This window comes from Quercus lobata, chromosome 6, assembly GCF_001633185.2.
Source record: "Quercus lobata isolate SW786 chromosome 6, ValleyOak3.0 Primary Assembly, whole genome shotgun sequence".
NCBI classification, from domain to species: Eukaryota; Viridiplantae; Streptophyta; class Magnoliopsida; order Fagales; family Fagaceae; genus Quercus; species Quercus lobata.
This window is the reverse complement of record NC_044909.1, coordinates 11463103-11477469: the sequence shown is the minus strand read 5'-3', so window position 1 is coordinate 11477469 and position 14367 is coordinate 11463103.

The window sequence follows — 14367 nt, the reverse complement described above, 5'->3', positions numbered from 1 at the left end:
CTTCATTTTTTTCTTTTCTCCTCTCTCACTCTCCGGTTCCCTCTCTCTTCGACCAATCCGAAATGTTTACCGTCAGTGACGACGGCGTAGCTCCGACGACGACTGCGTGCTCCGCCAAGCTCGATCTCGCTCCGCCAAGCTCGATCTCGCTCCGCCAAGCTCGATCTCGCTCTAGCCACTCGATCTCACGCTCAGCCACGCTCGATCTCACCAATCACACCCCGAGGCCGCCATCGATCTCACGCTCAGCCACGCTCCAGCCACTCTGCCTCTCTCTGGTTGTGGGTTTTTTTTTTTTGCTGCAATTTGGGTTGATCTAATGGTGGAGGTGGGCTGTGGGCTATGGGCGGTGACAGTGGCAGTGGTGGTGGGCTGTGGGAGTGATGGCCCTCTCCTCTCTGTTTGAATCGATGGCTATTTGTTTGTTTGAATCGGTGCTGAATCGGTGTTGAATCGGTGGTGGTTTGGCATTTGGGTGGTGGCTGTGCTTGGTGATTGGTATTTGCTGGCGTTTTTTTTTTTTTTTTCCTGTTTTGTTGGTGGTTTCTGCCTTGCTAGGTGTGTGATGGTGGGGTGGTGGTGGTGGTTGCTACCTTGCTGGGCATGTGTGGTGGTGAAGTGGTGGTTGTGCCAGTGGTGGATGGTCGGTGTTGTTGCGACAGTGGTGGTTGGTGGATGTTGTTGCTTGGTGATTGGTATTTTTTTGTTGTTGGTGGTTGAGATAATATATTATTTTAATGAGTAGTATATATTATTTTAATGTATAGAATTGAATGATAAAACATCTGATAAATGCGATGTTGTAAAATGATGTGGTAAAATAATAAAGTAGGTGTTTGGTGTGGCAAAATAGCATTTTTTTTTACAACATCTGCTGTGGATGCTCTTATTATATTGAAAGTACGTGGGTAGTGGTGAGAGTTGAGCTTCCAAGACTATAAATTATAAATGGGAAATGTCGGTGCTTGTTAACGTTTTTTTTTTTTTTTTTTTTAAAGAAAAAATGTTGTTAGAAAAATTACCAAAAGAAATAAAGAAAAATTGCCAAAAGCTGAAAAAGTTACCCAAAAAGTTATCAAAAAATGTGTTGTTAACGGGCACCGTAAGGTCATTAATTTATTTACAAAAGAACTTGTAAGGACACGATTTGTAACGAACCGTAGCGGTGTGGGGTTTGTACGTAAAAGGCCCAGACAATATGATTTGTAGAGCGTGGGTGTAAAGAACTAGGTTAACTGTGGTATCTACCTCCAAGATTTTCTCTCAAGCCTGTACAAGGTTTTTTTTAGTTGGTATAATGAACGTTTTTCTTTAATCCCTAGTGCAACTCTCTCTCCCTCCTCTTACTTCCTTCTCTCCAGTTTATGTCTGTTCTTTTCTTTCCTTCTTTTTCCGATCCCCTTCTTCATGTTCTTCTTTTAGTTTATATACTCCCCCTTGCGCTCCATTCTCGCCGAACACGTGTAGGTTGTGTCCGGGGGATTTCTTTCTGTCCCATCTGGCACCTCCTGGTACTTCCTATGGGCAGCTGTAAGGCTGCTTCCCTACTGTTCAGGTATCACCTCCACATTAATGCGGCCAGAGAGTTGGTTGAGAGGTCATTAATGCGGAGGCAGCTGTAGTTTCAGATATTTGTTTGCCTTATCTCTTTCATCTTTAGTCGGCTACTCTACCCTTTGAGATGACCTAATTCTGAGATCTGATCGCGGCGAGACCACGTCCTGATCGTCCTTGGACGCGATCGTCCTCGGACGCGTACTGCCGAGGAGCATGATGTCCTCGGATGGGTATACGGCCTCGGATGGGCCACTGGCCCAACAATCCTCAACCAATTCTGAATCCTATGGGCCTATCAATCGAACGATCCCCACAATAGCCCCTCAAAATCCTACTTTTTGACTCCTCAGAAGAAAAGGTGGATTTTGACGTCATAAGCCTGCACCTGTGCGCATTTTGGGGCATGCCCCTAACGCTTCAGCACCCCGATTTTGACAGCATTAAATTCTGACAACTCCCTTGTCTCCCACGTTCGACGGTGAGATCCAAATCAAACGGTAGGGGGCTTCTCTTGTTTTGTGAGCGGGAATTTCGCCTCTCACAATCTTCACATGACTATAAAGGCGCTCCCAAATTGAACCTGTACCTTACCCTTAATGTTTACGTGGTTCCAAAGCCTATACACTGAATCTGCCCTCTTCCAGTCTTCACTGTTCTCCTGGCGACTACAAATAACTGTACGTTGTCCGAGGTCGTTCCTTTGAACCTGTAAGTCCTCTTGAAACTTTTACCATTTTTATTCAAAACCAAAAAGTTTTTTCTCTACTAAGTCTCTTTAGAAAAAATGGGGAAACAGAGGAATCCCTTTCGGTGTCTCGTTGACTCCGAGGAGGGTATTAGAAACTTCCGCTCTAAGTACAATATCCCACCAACGGTAGGGATGAGGTATGCAGCCCAAGGGGAGTGGGTTGACGCCAGGCAAACTGGGGAAGTGGTTATCCCCATGATCGCCTTTATTGAAGGCGGGATGACCATCCCCATGGGTAGTATCACTAGGGGTTACCTTAATTTCTTTAGGCTATCCCCCACCCAATGCGCTCCCAATATGTTTAGGGTTCTGGGGAGTATAGACGCTCTGAATCAGAGAATGGGTCTAAATCTATCCCATCACGACGTGAATTGGGTGTACAGCCTTCACCGCCTAGCTGACCAGGACTATTATCTCAAGTCGAGATATCCTGAAGTAAGGTTAATTCAGTGCCTCCCTACTTCAAATAAGTACCTAAAAGAATATTTCCTCATTTTTTCTGGGGAATGGCATGATGGTCTACCTTGCCCGACAGTGGAGGGAACACCAGGTGGGTGCGAAGTTATAGACCTATGCTATTTAGCCCATGATCACATTTTAATTACCTTTATTATTTTCGCGTCTTACAACTTTTAACTTTAAAATCAACGGTTTTGCAGATAGACGCTACACGAAACCCAATCTCAGATTGGTCAATAAAGCGAGCCTAGACAGATTATTGAGAGCTGAAATATACGTGAACGTGGCTGATGGTCCGCTACGGGCAGCACATTTAATTCTTGGATATACCCCCCTTTCTTTTGGCTTTCAGGCGCCGAAGTGCATGATTAGAGCACGCGATCCTCGGCTTCGCCGTATCAGTGTTGCCTACGAAGGGTTCATCGTTCCAGAGGGTATTCCACTTCCTGAACACACACCTCTCACAGAGCCTCTTTTCGTGGCCAGCGTCTCAGCGGGGCCTTCTTCACCCTCACCTTCCCTCAAGAAAAAGGGGACCAATAGGAGAAGGAAAAGGGAAAAAAATAAGGAAACCGTTGTAACAGTATCTGAATCCACGGACGATTTTGAGATTTTCGATCAGCCCTCAAGCCCCGAGGAAAGTTCTGACTAGATGGGGGTACAAAGGAAACCCCAGAAAAGCTTGATGGAGCTGATAGGAGGTCAACAGGGAAAGTCTGCACCTGCCCAAACAATACCATCCCAGGTTTCACCTCTTCCAGCCAGGTCTCCTCCTCCAGTCCCTCGCCACCCTCCTCGATCATCTCCGCAACCAGCACCGCCCAGCACTGCCGAGCAAGAGAAGCGCAGAGAACAGAAGGGTAAGGGGGTGGCAGATGCGAACAAATCTCGTCCCACTCGAGAGGAAGATGTCCAACGAGCTGCAAAGCAGCAGAAAACTGGGCACCCCGCTACGCGGGGCCAAGAGAAATCCGATTCCCCACATCCCGATTCACAAGCGTGGCTGCCAGTTCCTATGCTCGGTGGGGAGCCCCTGCGAGACGATGCCTCTATAAGGGACTTCAACGGCGGCATTGGGTGCCACGTAGCCTCGGCCATAGAGGAGGCCTTATTGCTCCCAAAGGATATGGCTGAGATAAAGAATGTGAGGAAGAACCAACTCATCCTTGACAATAAACGATACTTGGGCATGGTGAGAAGCTGTCTTTTATACTGTTTCCTTCTGTGACTGTTACTTACTAATGCGCACTTTTCATTAACTATAACGTTAACTCACCCCTCCCCCCCCCCATTTTTTTACAGATCATCCAAAACACTTTCAAGCTAGATGAGATGCTCAATACTTGCTCCAACCAGCTAGATGGTGAAAGGAAAAGAAGGGTAATGGCTGTACAAACCTTATCCAAATCTGAACGGGATTTAAGCGACGCAAGGAAAAAACTACAGGTCGAAGAAGAAGCTCGCAAGAGTGCTGAATCGACATCAGAAGGCTACCAGAAGCAGGCCGAGGAACAAGCCAAGCTTCTGCGCGAGGCGAATGCTGAGCTGAAGAAGACTCAGGAGCAAGTTCTTGTTCTTAAGAAGCATCTAGAAGAAACTCAGAGGCTAAGGGAGAAAGCCGAAAAGCTTAAAGAACAAGCTGAGAAAGCAAAAATCGAGTCTGAGCAGGCAATGAATGAAGCCGAGTAGAGGGGCTACGAAATTGGGATAGCTGAAACTGAGAAAGCGTTAAGAGCCGAAGTTCCGGAGGTGTGCCGCATCTTCTGTGCGAGAACCTGGAGCGAGGCTCTTAACCGTGCTGGGGTTGAAGCCTCATCTGAACTACGCAAGCCAGAGAACGTATATTACCCCGAAGCGATACGCTCCTCAGCTCCTCAACCACACCAGGCTGATACTCCAGCCCTAGCTATTAACCCCAGCGAGGAGGTTTTACCTCGCAATTCCCCTCCAGGAGCTTCCCCAAACAAATCCACCACTGCTTCGAAGACAGATACGGTCTCACAGGGTTTTCAACAAGAATTGGACTCCACAATTCAATCAACTGGGGGCATTATCAATTAAAAGTAAAAAAAGATAGAAACTGTTTTGTAATTTTAATTTAGACACTTAATAAAGGACTTTCTCGCTTACTTTCTTATCATTCTGATGGTTCTAAGTTATCTTCACACTTACTTACTTTGTCGTCGTAATTTTGGATGGGTTCATTTCAGACGCCTCTTTCATTGTATGCCAATCTTGCATTCGAAGCTCTCTCTTTCTGACTCCTTAACGAATGTTCATAGGGCATTACTTTCACTAAGTTTATGATTTAGAAAACTCATCACCACTCTATTTGCCATTTAATAATTCAATACACAACTTAGCAGGTAAGTTTCTACCGAATTAGTGGTCTAAGGATTTGACATAACATAGTTTCTGTTTAACAACTCAGTATGAATGATAGGATGTTAATTGCCACTAAGTTTGCGATCCGAGGACCTGGCATAACTTAGTTTCTGTTTAACAATTCAGTATGAATGATAGGATGTTAATTTCCACTACGTTTGCGATCCAAGGATCTGGCATAACTTAGTTTCTGTTTAACAATTCAGTATGATAGGATGTTAATTTCCACTAAGTTTGCGATCTGAGGACCCGGCATAACTCAGTTTCTGTTTAACAATTCAGTATGATAGGATGTTAATTTCCACTAAGTTTGCGATCCGAGGACCCGGCATAACTTAGTTTCTGTTTAACAATTCAGTATGATAGGATGTTAATTTCCACTAAGTTTGCGATCCGAGGACCCGGCATAACTCAGTTTCTGTTTAACAATTCAGTATGATAGGATGTTAATTTCCACTGAGTTTGCGATCCGAGGACCTGGCATAACTCAGTTTCTGTTTAACAATTCAATATGATATGACAGGATACGAGACTTATAGGATGCATATTTGACGTAAGTTAAAAGAGAATATTTGAATTAAAACTTCTTTACTAATAATAATACCTTCTGAGATTATTTACATTCCAAGGATGGAGTACAGGTTTTTCGTCTAGGTCCTCTAGATAGTAAGCCCCTATTCCTGCTACAGAAGTAATCCGATATGGTCCCTCCCAATTGGGTCCCAGTTTTCCCCAATTTGGATTCTTAGTGGCCCCCAGGACTTTTCTCAGCACCAGATCGCCTATGGCTAACGGCCCCATCCTCACATTGCTATCGTAGCACTGCTTGAGTTTGTGCTGGTAGTAAGCTAGCCGAACCATCGCGCTTTCCCTTCGTTCTTCAATCAGGTCTAAACTTTTTTCCAACATCGTATCATTATTACTCGAAGAGAATGCACTGGTCTTTAACGTCGAAAATCCAGTTTCCAGGAGAATAACGGCCTCGGCCCTATAGGTCATGGAGAAAGGAGTTTCTCCCGTCGAACGCCGGGGTGTTGTCCGATACGTCCAAAGCACATGTGGTAGTTCCTCCACCCATCTTCCTTTCGCGTCGTCTAGTCTCTTCTTAAGCCCATGGACAATGACTTTGTTAACAGCTTCAGCCTGCCCATTGCCTTGCGGATAAACTGGAGTGGAATATCTGTTTCTTATTCCTAGTTCTGAACAGTATTTCCTAAAGGCATTGCTATCGAACTGGAGCCTGTTGTCCGAAACAAGAGCTCGTGGGATTCCAAATCGCGTAACAATGTTCTTCCAGACAAACTTCTTCACATCTACGTCCCGGATGTTCGCCAAGGGCTCAGCTTCAACCCATTTAGTAAAGTAGTCTGTGCCGACCAGCAGGTACTTCTTGTTTCCTATAGCTTTAGGAAAAGGGCCGACAATGTCCAGCCCTCATTGTGCAAAGGGCCAAGGGCTTGAGAGAGGGTTAAGAACTCCTCCGGGTTGGTGGATATTCGGAGCATATCTTTGACACTGATCGCACTTCCTAACGTACTCCTGTGCTTCTTTCTGCATATTCGGCCACCAATAACCTTGCGTTAGTGCTCGACATGACAGGGACCTTCCCCCTGTGTGGCTTCCACAAATACCCTCATGCAACTCTTCCAGGATTAATTCTGTTGTCTCAGGAGGCACGCAGAGCAAGTATGGCCCAGAGAAGGACCGTCTATATAGCTTTTCATCCTCGGATAACCAGTACCGAGGTGCTCTCCTTCGTATTTTCTCAACTTCCACCTTATCTTCGGGCAACACGTCACTGTCGAGAAATTTTAATACAGGGTCAATCCAGCATAGCGTCAAACTAGCTTGACGAACTTGGCAAACCTCATTTTCTGGTGAAGTGGGAGTACGCAAGTCTTCGACGATAACTATTCGAGGGAAATTTCGTACTGAGGAGGTGGCAAGGGTCGCCAAGGAGTCAGCGTGGGTATTTTCACCTCGTGGAATATGTAGTACGTCGAAAGATTCGAACTCTGTTCGCATATGCCTAACCCGGTTCAGATATCCTTGCATCCTTGGGTCTCTGGCCTCCAACTCTCCAGTCACCTGGCCAACGACCAGCCTCGAGTCCGAGAACAATTTCACCGCCTTTCCACCCATCTTATGGACCATGCTCATTCCCATTATCAGAGTTTCGTACTCTGATTCATTGTTAGTAGCCGAGAACCCTAGTCTTAGCGACTTCTCGATGATGACCTCTTCGAGAGATATCAGAACCAACCCCAATCCAGCTCCCCGTTGGTTTGCGGCCCCATCCACGTATACCTTCCATACCGGCCCTTCTGGCGCGGATATCACGTCAACCGATTTTTCATCCATGTGATCTTGATTCCTACTAACTTCCTCAGGGCACTCAGCGAATTCAGCTACCAAATCGGCGAGAACTTGACCCTTTACAGAGGTGCGGGGCATGTATTTGATGTCAAAAGCACCCAGAATCGTTCCCCACTTGGCAATTCTGCCGGTATAGTCAGCACTTCTAAGTATGGATTTGAGAGGCAATTGGGTCAAAACAACTACAGTGTGAACTTGAAAATAGTGCGGAAGTTTACGTGTTGCATGGACGATTGCCAGTATGGCCTTCTCTAACGACAGATATCTCACCTCGGCTTCATGGAGGGATTTACTTACATAATATACCGGCCTCTGGACGCCATTGTCTTCTCGCATCCAGAAGAAACTGACTGCGTGTGGAGCTACTGCCAGATAGGCATACAACATCTCATCCACTTCAGGGCTAGACATGATCGGCGGTTTGGATAAATAATTTTTCAACTGCTGGAACGCCTCAACACACTCCTCGGTCCATTCGAATCCCTGCCACTTATGTAATAGACGGAAAAAAGGACGACACCTTTCAGCCGACCTGGAGATGAACTGGTTTAACGCAGCAGTCATCCCCGTCAACCTCTGCACTTCCTTTGGATTTCGGGGCGCTTGCAAATTGTTAATAGCCCTAATCTGATCTGGATTCACCTCAATTCCCCTATGGGTCACCATGTACCCCAAGAATTTCCCGGAACCTACACCAAAGGAGCACTTCGAAGCATTCAGGCGCAACTTGTGTTCTCTCAGTATCCCGAAGATGCTAGTGAGGTCCTCCACATGTTCAGTCACTACCTTGCTTTTCACTACCATGTCATCAATATAAACTTCAATACTTCTGCCCAGCTGTGACTCAAACATTTTCGTCATCATGCGTTGGTAGGTAGATCCAGCATTTTTCAGACCGAAAGGCATCACCTTGTAATGGTAGTTCCCAACCGGGGTCACGAAAGCGGTCTTTTCTTGATCATCGACGGCTAACGGTATTTGGTGATACCCTTGAAAGGCATCCAAGAAGCTCATCCTAGGGTGGCCCACGGTCGCATCCACTAGCTGATCAATCTTTGGCATAGGAAATGGGTCCTTGGGGCATGCCTTATTAAGATCCGTGAAATCCACGCACACTCGCCACTTCCCCGTCTTCTTCTTCACTACCACCGTATTGGCCAGCCATTGGGGGTAAAAGACTTCTTTGATAGCCCTAGCTTGTTTTAGCTTGGCAACTTCACTTCGGACTGCCTCGGCATGCTCTTTCGATGGTCGCTGAGGAATTTGCCTCCTGGGGGGAACGGCAGGGTTTACATTGAGTCGGTGACAAATGAAACTTGGGTCTACTCCTGGAGCTTCATACGGGTCCCATGCAAAGACGTCCACATTAGCTCGGAGGAACTCCAGCAAACTCGCTTTCTCTTGCAGAGGCAACTTGGCCCCAACCCGAAAGAATTTCTCTGGATCATCAGCAACAGTCACCTTCTCCAGATCTTCACACTCTACCCCATTGGTTGGTACGTCTAAACCTGATGCTGGGATCTTTAATTGCTATGACTCATTATCGGCTGTAGCCGAGGTTTCTACCTCAGGCCGATGCCGTATAGCCGCTACTTGGCATTGCCGAGCAGCCGCTTGGTTCCCTACTATCTCCAGCACTTGGTCTCCGGACGGGTACTTCACCTTCTGATGCAGGGTGGATGAAACCGCTTTAAGTGTGTGAAGCCAGGGTCTGCCCAAGATAGCCGTATACGGAGAATAAACATCTACGACAATAAAATCCACCTCCACCACCTCCGTGCCTGATTGCACGGGCAACCTGATTAGCCCCATGGGAATGACTAACCTTCCCTCAAAACTGACCAGAGGGGAATTATAGGTTGGCAAGTCCTGCTGCTTCAAACCTAGCCCCTTGTACAAATCCAGATACATCACATCCGCTGCGCTTCCCTGATCAACCATCACTCTTCGGACATCGTACCCACTAATCCTCAACGTTACCACCAAGGCATCCTCATGTGGTTGTATGGTTCCCTCCAAATCTTCGTCTGAAAATTCCAAAACCAAGGGGACACACTTCTTGGCTCTCTTCCATGCTTGAGAACGATCCTCGGCCGGGGATCGGGACACCGACAACACTCTGGTGGGGCAAGATCCAGTCCTCCCCGGGGCCGCAAAGATGACGTTGATTGTACCCCGAGGGAGCCTTGATGAAGCATCCCCACGCACCTCGGAACCTGCTTGGCTCGCCCTTCCGCTGGAGTGATGCAAGAGCTGCCTTAATTTTCCTTCCCGGACCAACTGCTCCAAATGGTCCCATAAATTCCTGCAGTTGTCTGTCGTGTGTCCATGGTCCTGATAGTAATGTCAATACAAACTCGGGTTGCATTTTGTAGGCTCTCCTGCCATCCTGTTAGGCCATTTGAAAAATGGCTCGTCCTTTATCTTCTCCAAAACCTGCTGAACAGACTCCCGAAATACCGCATTAACGACCTGGGCGTCTGCCGAGGCCGACTGGCCAACAAAGTCCCTCCTCGGTCGGTTGTTATTATAACGATCCGACCTGAAATCCCTCCTCTCCTGAGGGATCATCTTGGCCTTTCCTTTCCCCTGAAGTTGATCCTCCTCTATCCTTTTGTACTTCTCTATTCTGTCCATCAGTTGTCGCACACTGGTAACAGGTTTACCCGTCAAGGATTTCCTCAAGTCGTGATCAGCTGGGAGACCGGCTTTGAAAGTGGTTATGGCCACAGCGTCATTCTTCCCTCCTATTTCGTTAAACATCTCCCAATACCTATCTGAATAGCTCTTGAGAGTCTCGCCCTCTCGCATAGACAAGGTCAACAAGGACCCCAGCGGCAAAGGAGTCCTGCTGCATGTAATAAAACGAGCACCAAAAGCCTGGGTCAGTGCTTTGAAAGATCCAACAGAGTTGGCCCTTAAGCCATTGAACCACCTCATCGCCGTTGGACCCAAACTCGACGGAAAAATCTTGCACATCAGGGCATCATCCCTGGAATGAATAGCCATCTTCTGGCTGTAATAGCTTACATGTTCTACCGGATCCGAATGACCATCATACAGAGAGAACGTAGGTTGATTGAACCGCCGAGGATGGGTAGCATCATCTATGCTTCTTGTAAAGGGTGACCTGGAAATTTGACTCAAGGCTTTGTTCATGGCATCGTTTCCCAAGCCCCTACTAGTTGGACTTTTATGCTTACGCCTATGGCGACGCTCCTCTTCGTAGGAGAAAGTCTCGCTCTGCGGAGTTCTCGACCTCCGCCTGTAGCTAGTTCCATCCGACTCCCCGGATGATAGTTCGGAGCGAGGTGGGGAACGTTCCCGTCGTGCATGGCGCAGCTCTCTCTTCAAGTCCGCAATCTCACGTTGCAGATCCCCACCATGCTTCGCGTGGGAAACGTGACTCTTCCCGCGTGTATGGCTCCTCGTGGTATGGGTGGTATGTATACTCCTCTCCCGGACTAACCTCCGTTCGGGACTCCTTCGAGGACCACCATGCTGAGAGCCCCTTGATTTCGCCTGGTGCAAGTTGACATCCTCCTGTTGCAGTCCCGCTGCGGGATGAAGTAGCTCCACTCCTTCCATTGGAAACGTTGTATCAGAGGTTGTACAAGCTAACACAAGCTCTTCCCACAGATGGCGCCAATTGTAAGGACACGATTCGTAACGAACCGTAACGGTGTGGGGTTCGTACGTAAAAGGCCCAGACAATATGATTTGTAGAGCGTGGGTGTAAAGAACTAGGTTAACTGTGGTATCTACCTCCAAGATTTTCTCTCAAGCCCGTATAAGGTTTTTTTTAGTTGGTATAATGAACGTTTTTCTTTAGTCCCTAGTGCAACTCTCTCTCCCTCCTCTTACTTCCTTCTCTCCAGTTTATGTCTGTTCTTTTCTTTCCTTCTTTTTCCGATCCCCTTCTTCATGTTCTTCTTTTAGTTTATATACTCCCCCTTGCGCTCCATCCTCGCCGAACACGTGTAGGTTGTGTCTGGGGGATTTCTTTCTGTCCCATCTGGCACCTCCTGGTACTTCCTATGGGCAGCTGTAAGGCTGCTTCCCTACTGTTCAGGTATCACCTCCACATTAATGCGGCCAGAGAGTTGGTTGAGAGGTCATTAATGCGGAGGCAGCTGTAGTTTCAGATATTTGTTTGCCTTATCTCTTTCATCTTTAGTCGGCTACTCTACCCTTTGAGATGACCTAATTCTGAGATCTGATCGCGGCGAGACCACGTCCTGATCGTCCTCGGACGCGATCGTCCTCGGACGCGTACTGCCGAGGAGCATGATGTCCTCGGACGGGTATACGGCCTCGGATGGGCCACTGGCCCAACAATCTTCAACCAATTCTGAATCCTATGGGCCTATCAATCGAACGATCCCCACAGAACTCAAATTTGATTTTTTTTTTTAAAATAAGTAAATAAGAAATGACCATATAAAGATATAATCTCCTTTATTATGATTTTCTTTTTAAACTATATTAAATTCATTAATTTACTTGGCTTTATAATAGCAATTAGTAAAAATATTATTCTATTAATTACTAAATAATATTCACTTTATTATCTATTACTACTCTTAAATTGATATATATCTACCATTATATGAAAAAAAAAAAAAATGCTTAGCAATCGGGTCTAATGCTAATACTTCATTTGTGAATTAGTATATAAAAAACTAGTCGCTAACCCGTGCGATGCACGGAGTAGTTAAACAAAATTTATACGCATTCACTTTTATTGTACGGAATTAAGTCAACTCAATTTAAGTAGTTGTAATAAAATTGGCTTCTACTATTCTCTATTCTATAGAGATATGAACATATTGGATTTCTCAAACAATTACCGGTATTGCAATAAAATGATTTATTATTGAAAATAAGAAACAAAGAAAATCTGTCTATAGCTTAAAAAACACAATATAATAAAATTAAAGAGATAAAATTTTCGGAGGAAAAAATATTATAGATAATTTTAGAAACAGATTATACACTTAAAAGGGTTAGTAATTTATAGCACTTACCCTCCACCATTAGTATACAGATACCAAGTGCAGTCGTCGTAACTCTTTGAAAGAACCTTCCCCAATTGGACCCTATCAAAAAAAAAAAAAAAAAAACACCCAATTAACAAAATTGATCCAAAAGGGTCTAAAAAGCACACAAAATCAATTCAAAAAACAAAAATATGAGACAAAGTAATTACTTTCCGCTGCCAATGAAATCGTCTTTTGTATTGCTATTCCAAACTGCAACACTTATCTCTCTAAGGCCTTCAATTAACGAAAACACAAACTTTTCTTGGAATACCGGAGTATTATGACCATCTATACACAAAAAAAAAAACAAAATCAACATAACTCACTATAACTCTATAGAAGCCTAAAAAATATAAAGAGAAATTAAAGGGGTTGAATTTGATATTTACGTTTGGAGAGAGAGAGTTTGCAGAAATTGTGGCTTTATATTTCTTAACTTGAGAGAGGGGTAAGGTTGCTAGGGTTTTGAGGGTAAGGTTGCTAGGGTTTTGAGGTGTTATAATGTTTTTATTTTTATTTTTTAAATATTGTGCTGACGTGGAAAATTGTGGTGCCAGCAGAGGTTTCGGTTTTATATATATATATAGATTATTATTTATTTGTATAATTTTAAAAATTATTAATTAAATTATTTAGGACGTCATCAGTCAAACTATAAATTCAGTAATCAATTCCTTTTTTGATTCTTTGATCATAACGGTTTTTAAAACCATTTTTATTGAAATTTGGTTTGGTATAGCTTTTGTCCTTTATTTAGTCTAAACAGTTAGTTTGTATGAGAAAGAAAAACACTTTAATATTAAAAAATGTAATGTCCATAATATTTTTATAATACTTTCACAATAAAATCATAAGATGTAACTCTTTAGCATAATTTCTTTGAGCACTCTCTTTCTTAGGTTTATAATATCCACAATATTTTCATAATACTTTTACAATAAAATCATAAGATGTAACTCTTTGGTATAATTTCTTTGAGCGCTCTCTCTCACTCTTACTCTCAAGATGTAACTCTTTCGCATAATTTCTTTCTTAGCTTTATATTTTTGTTAAATCAAAATTTCACATTGTTTCGTTTTCACCAAGAATCTCTACAAAATCTATGGCGTTCAGGGTGACAATTAGTTTGATTTCTTAGTACTCTACTTCCTGTCTTGGTGTTCATCATTTTTGTGTTCCTTCAATTTTTAACAATTGCCTCTATAAATTTAAATAAAAAAAAAATCAGTTTGTATGTGGTTTCCGAAAAAGTCTATGAAAAATATTAGGTTTTTTTTAATAAATACTTTTTTTTTCATTTTTTTCTGCAGTGTTACTAGATTGGGTGTTCAAAAAATTTGTGCAAGTTTTACTGTTAGTTAACCTCCATATACGTTTTAAACTTTTCAATCATTGTAAAGCCACCTTGCTACAAGCCACGAAAGATGAATTTTTTAGGCAAAACTACAATATAAATCCCTCAAATTTACCTATTAAACATTTTTGGTCTTGAAACCCGGACTGGACCGGGCGGTCCGACTGGAAAAACCAGGAATTGGACTGAAATCCGGTTTAACCAATCATGGAATAGGGAAAAATTAAAGAAAAATGCGATTGCCAGGATCCAAACTTGAGCTCTCACACCTTGTAAGCAAGACTGAAGCCATGACCAACGGACCAAGTGCTCTTCTTGGGAGCTAATATGCAATATTATTAAATTTATATTAAATTTACATGATTTATAGTTTCCAAACTTCTATGTCATCTTTCTCAACATATTAAATATTACTAAATTAACTTTTTATTTAAGAATAATACCTA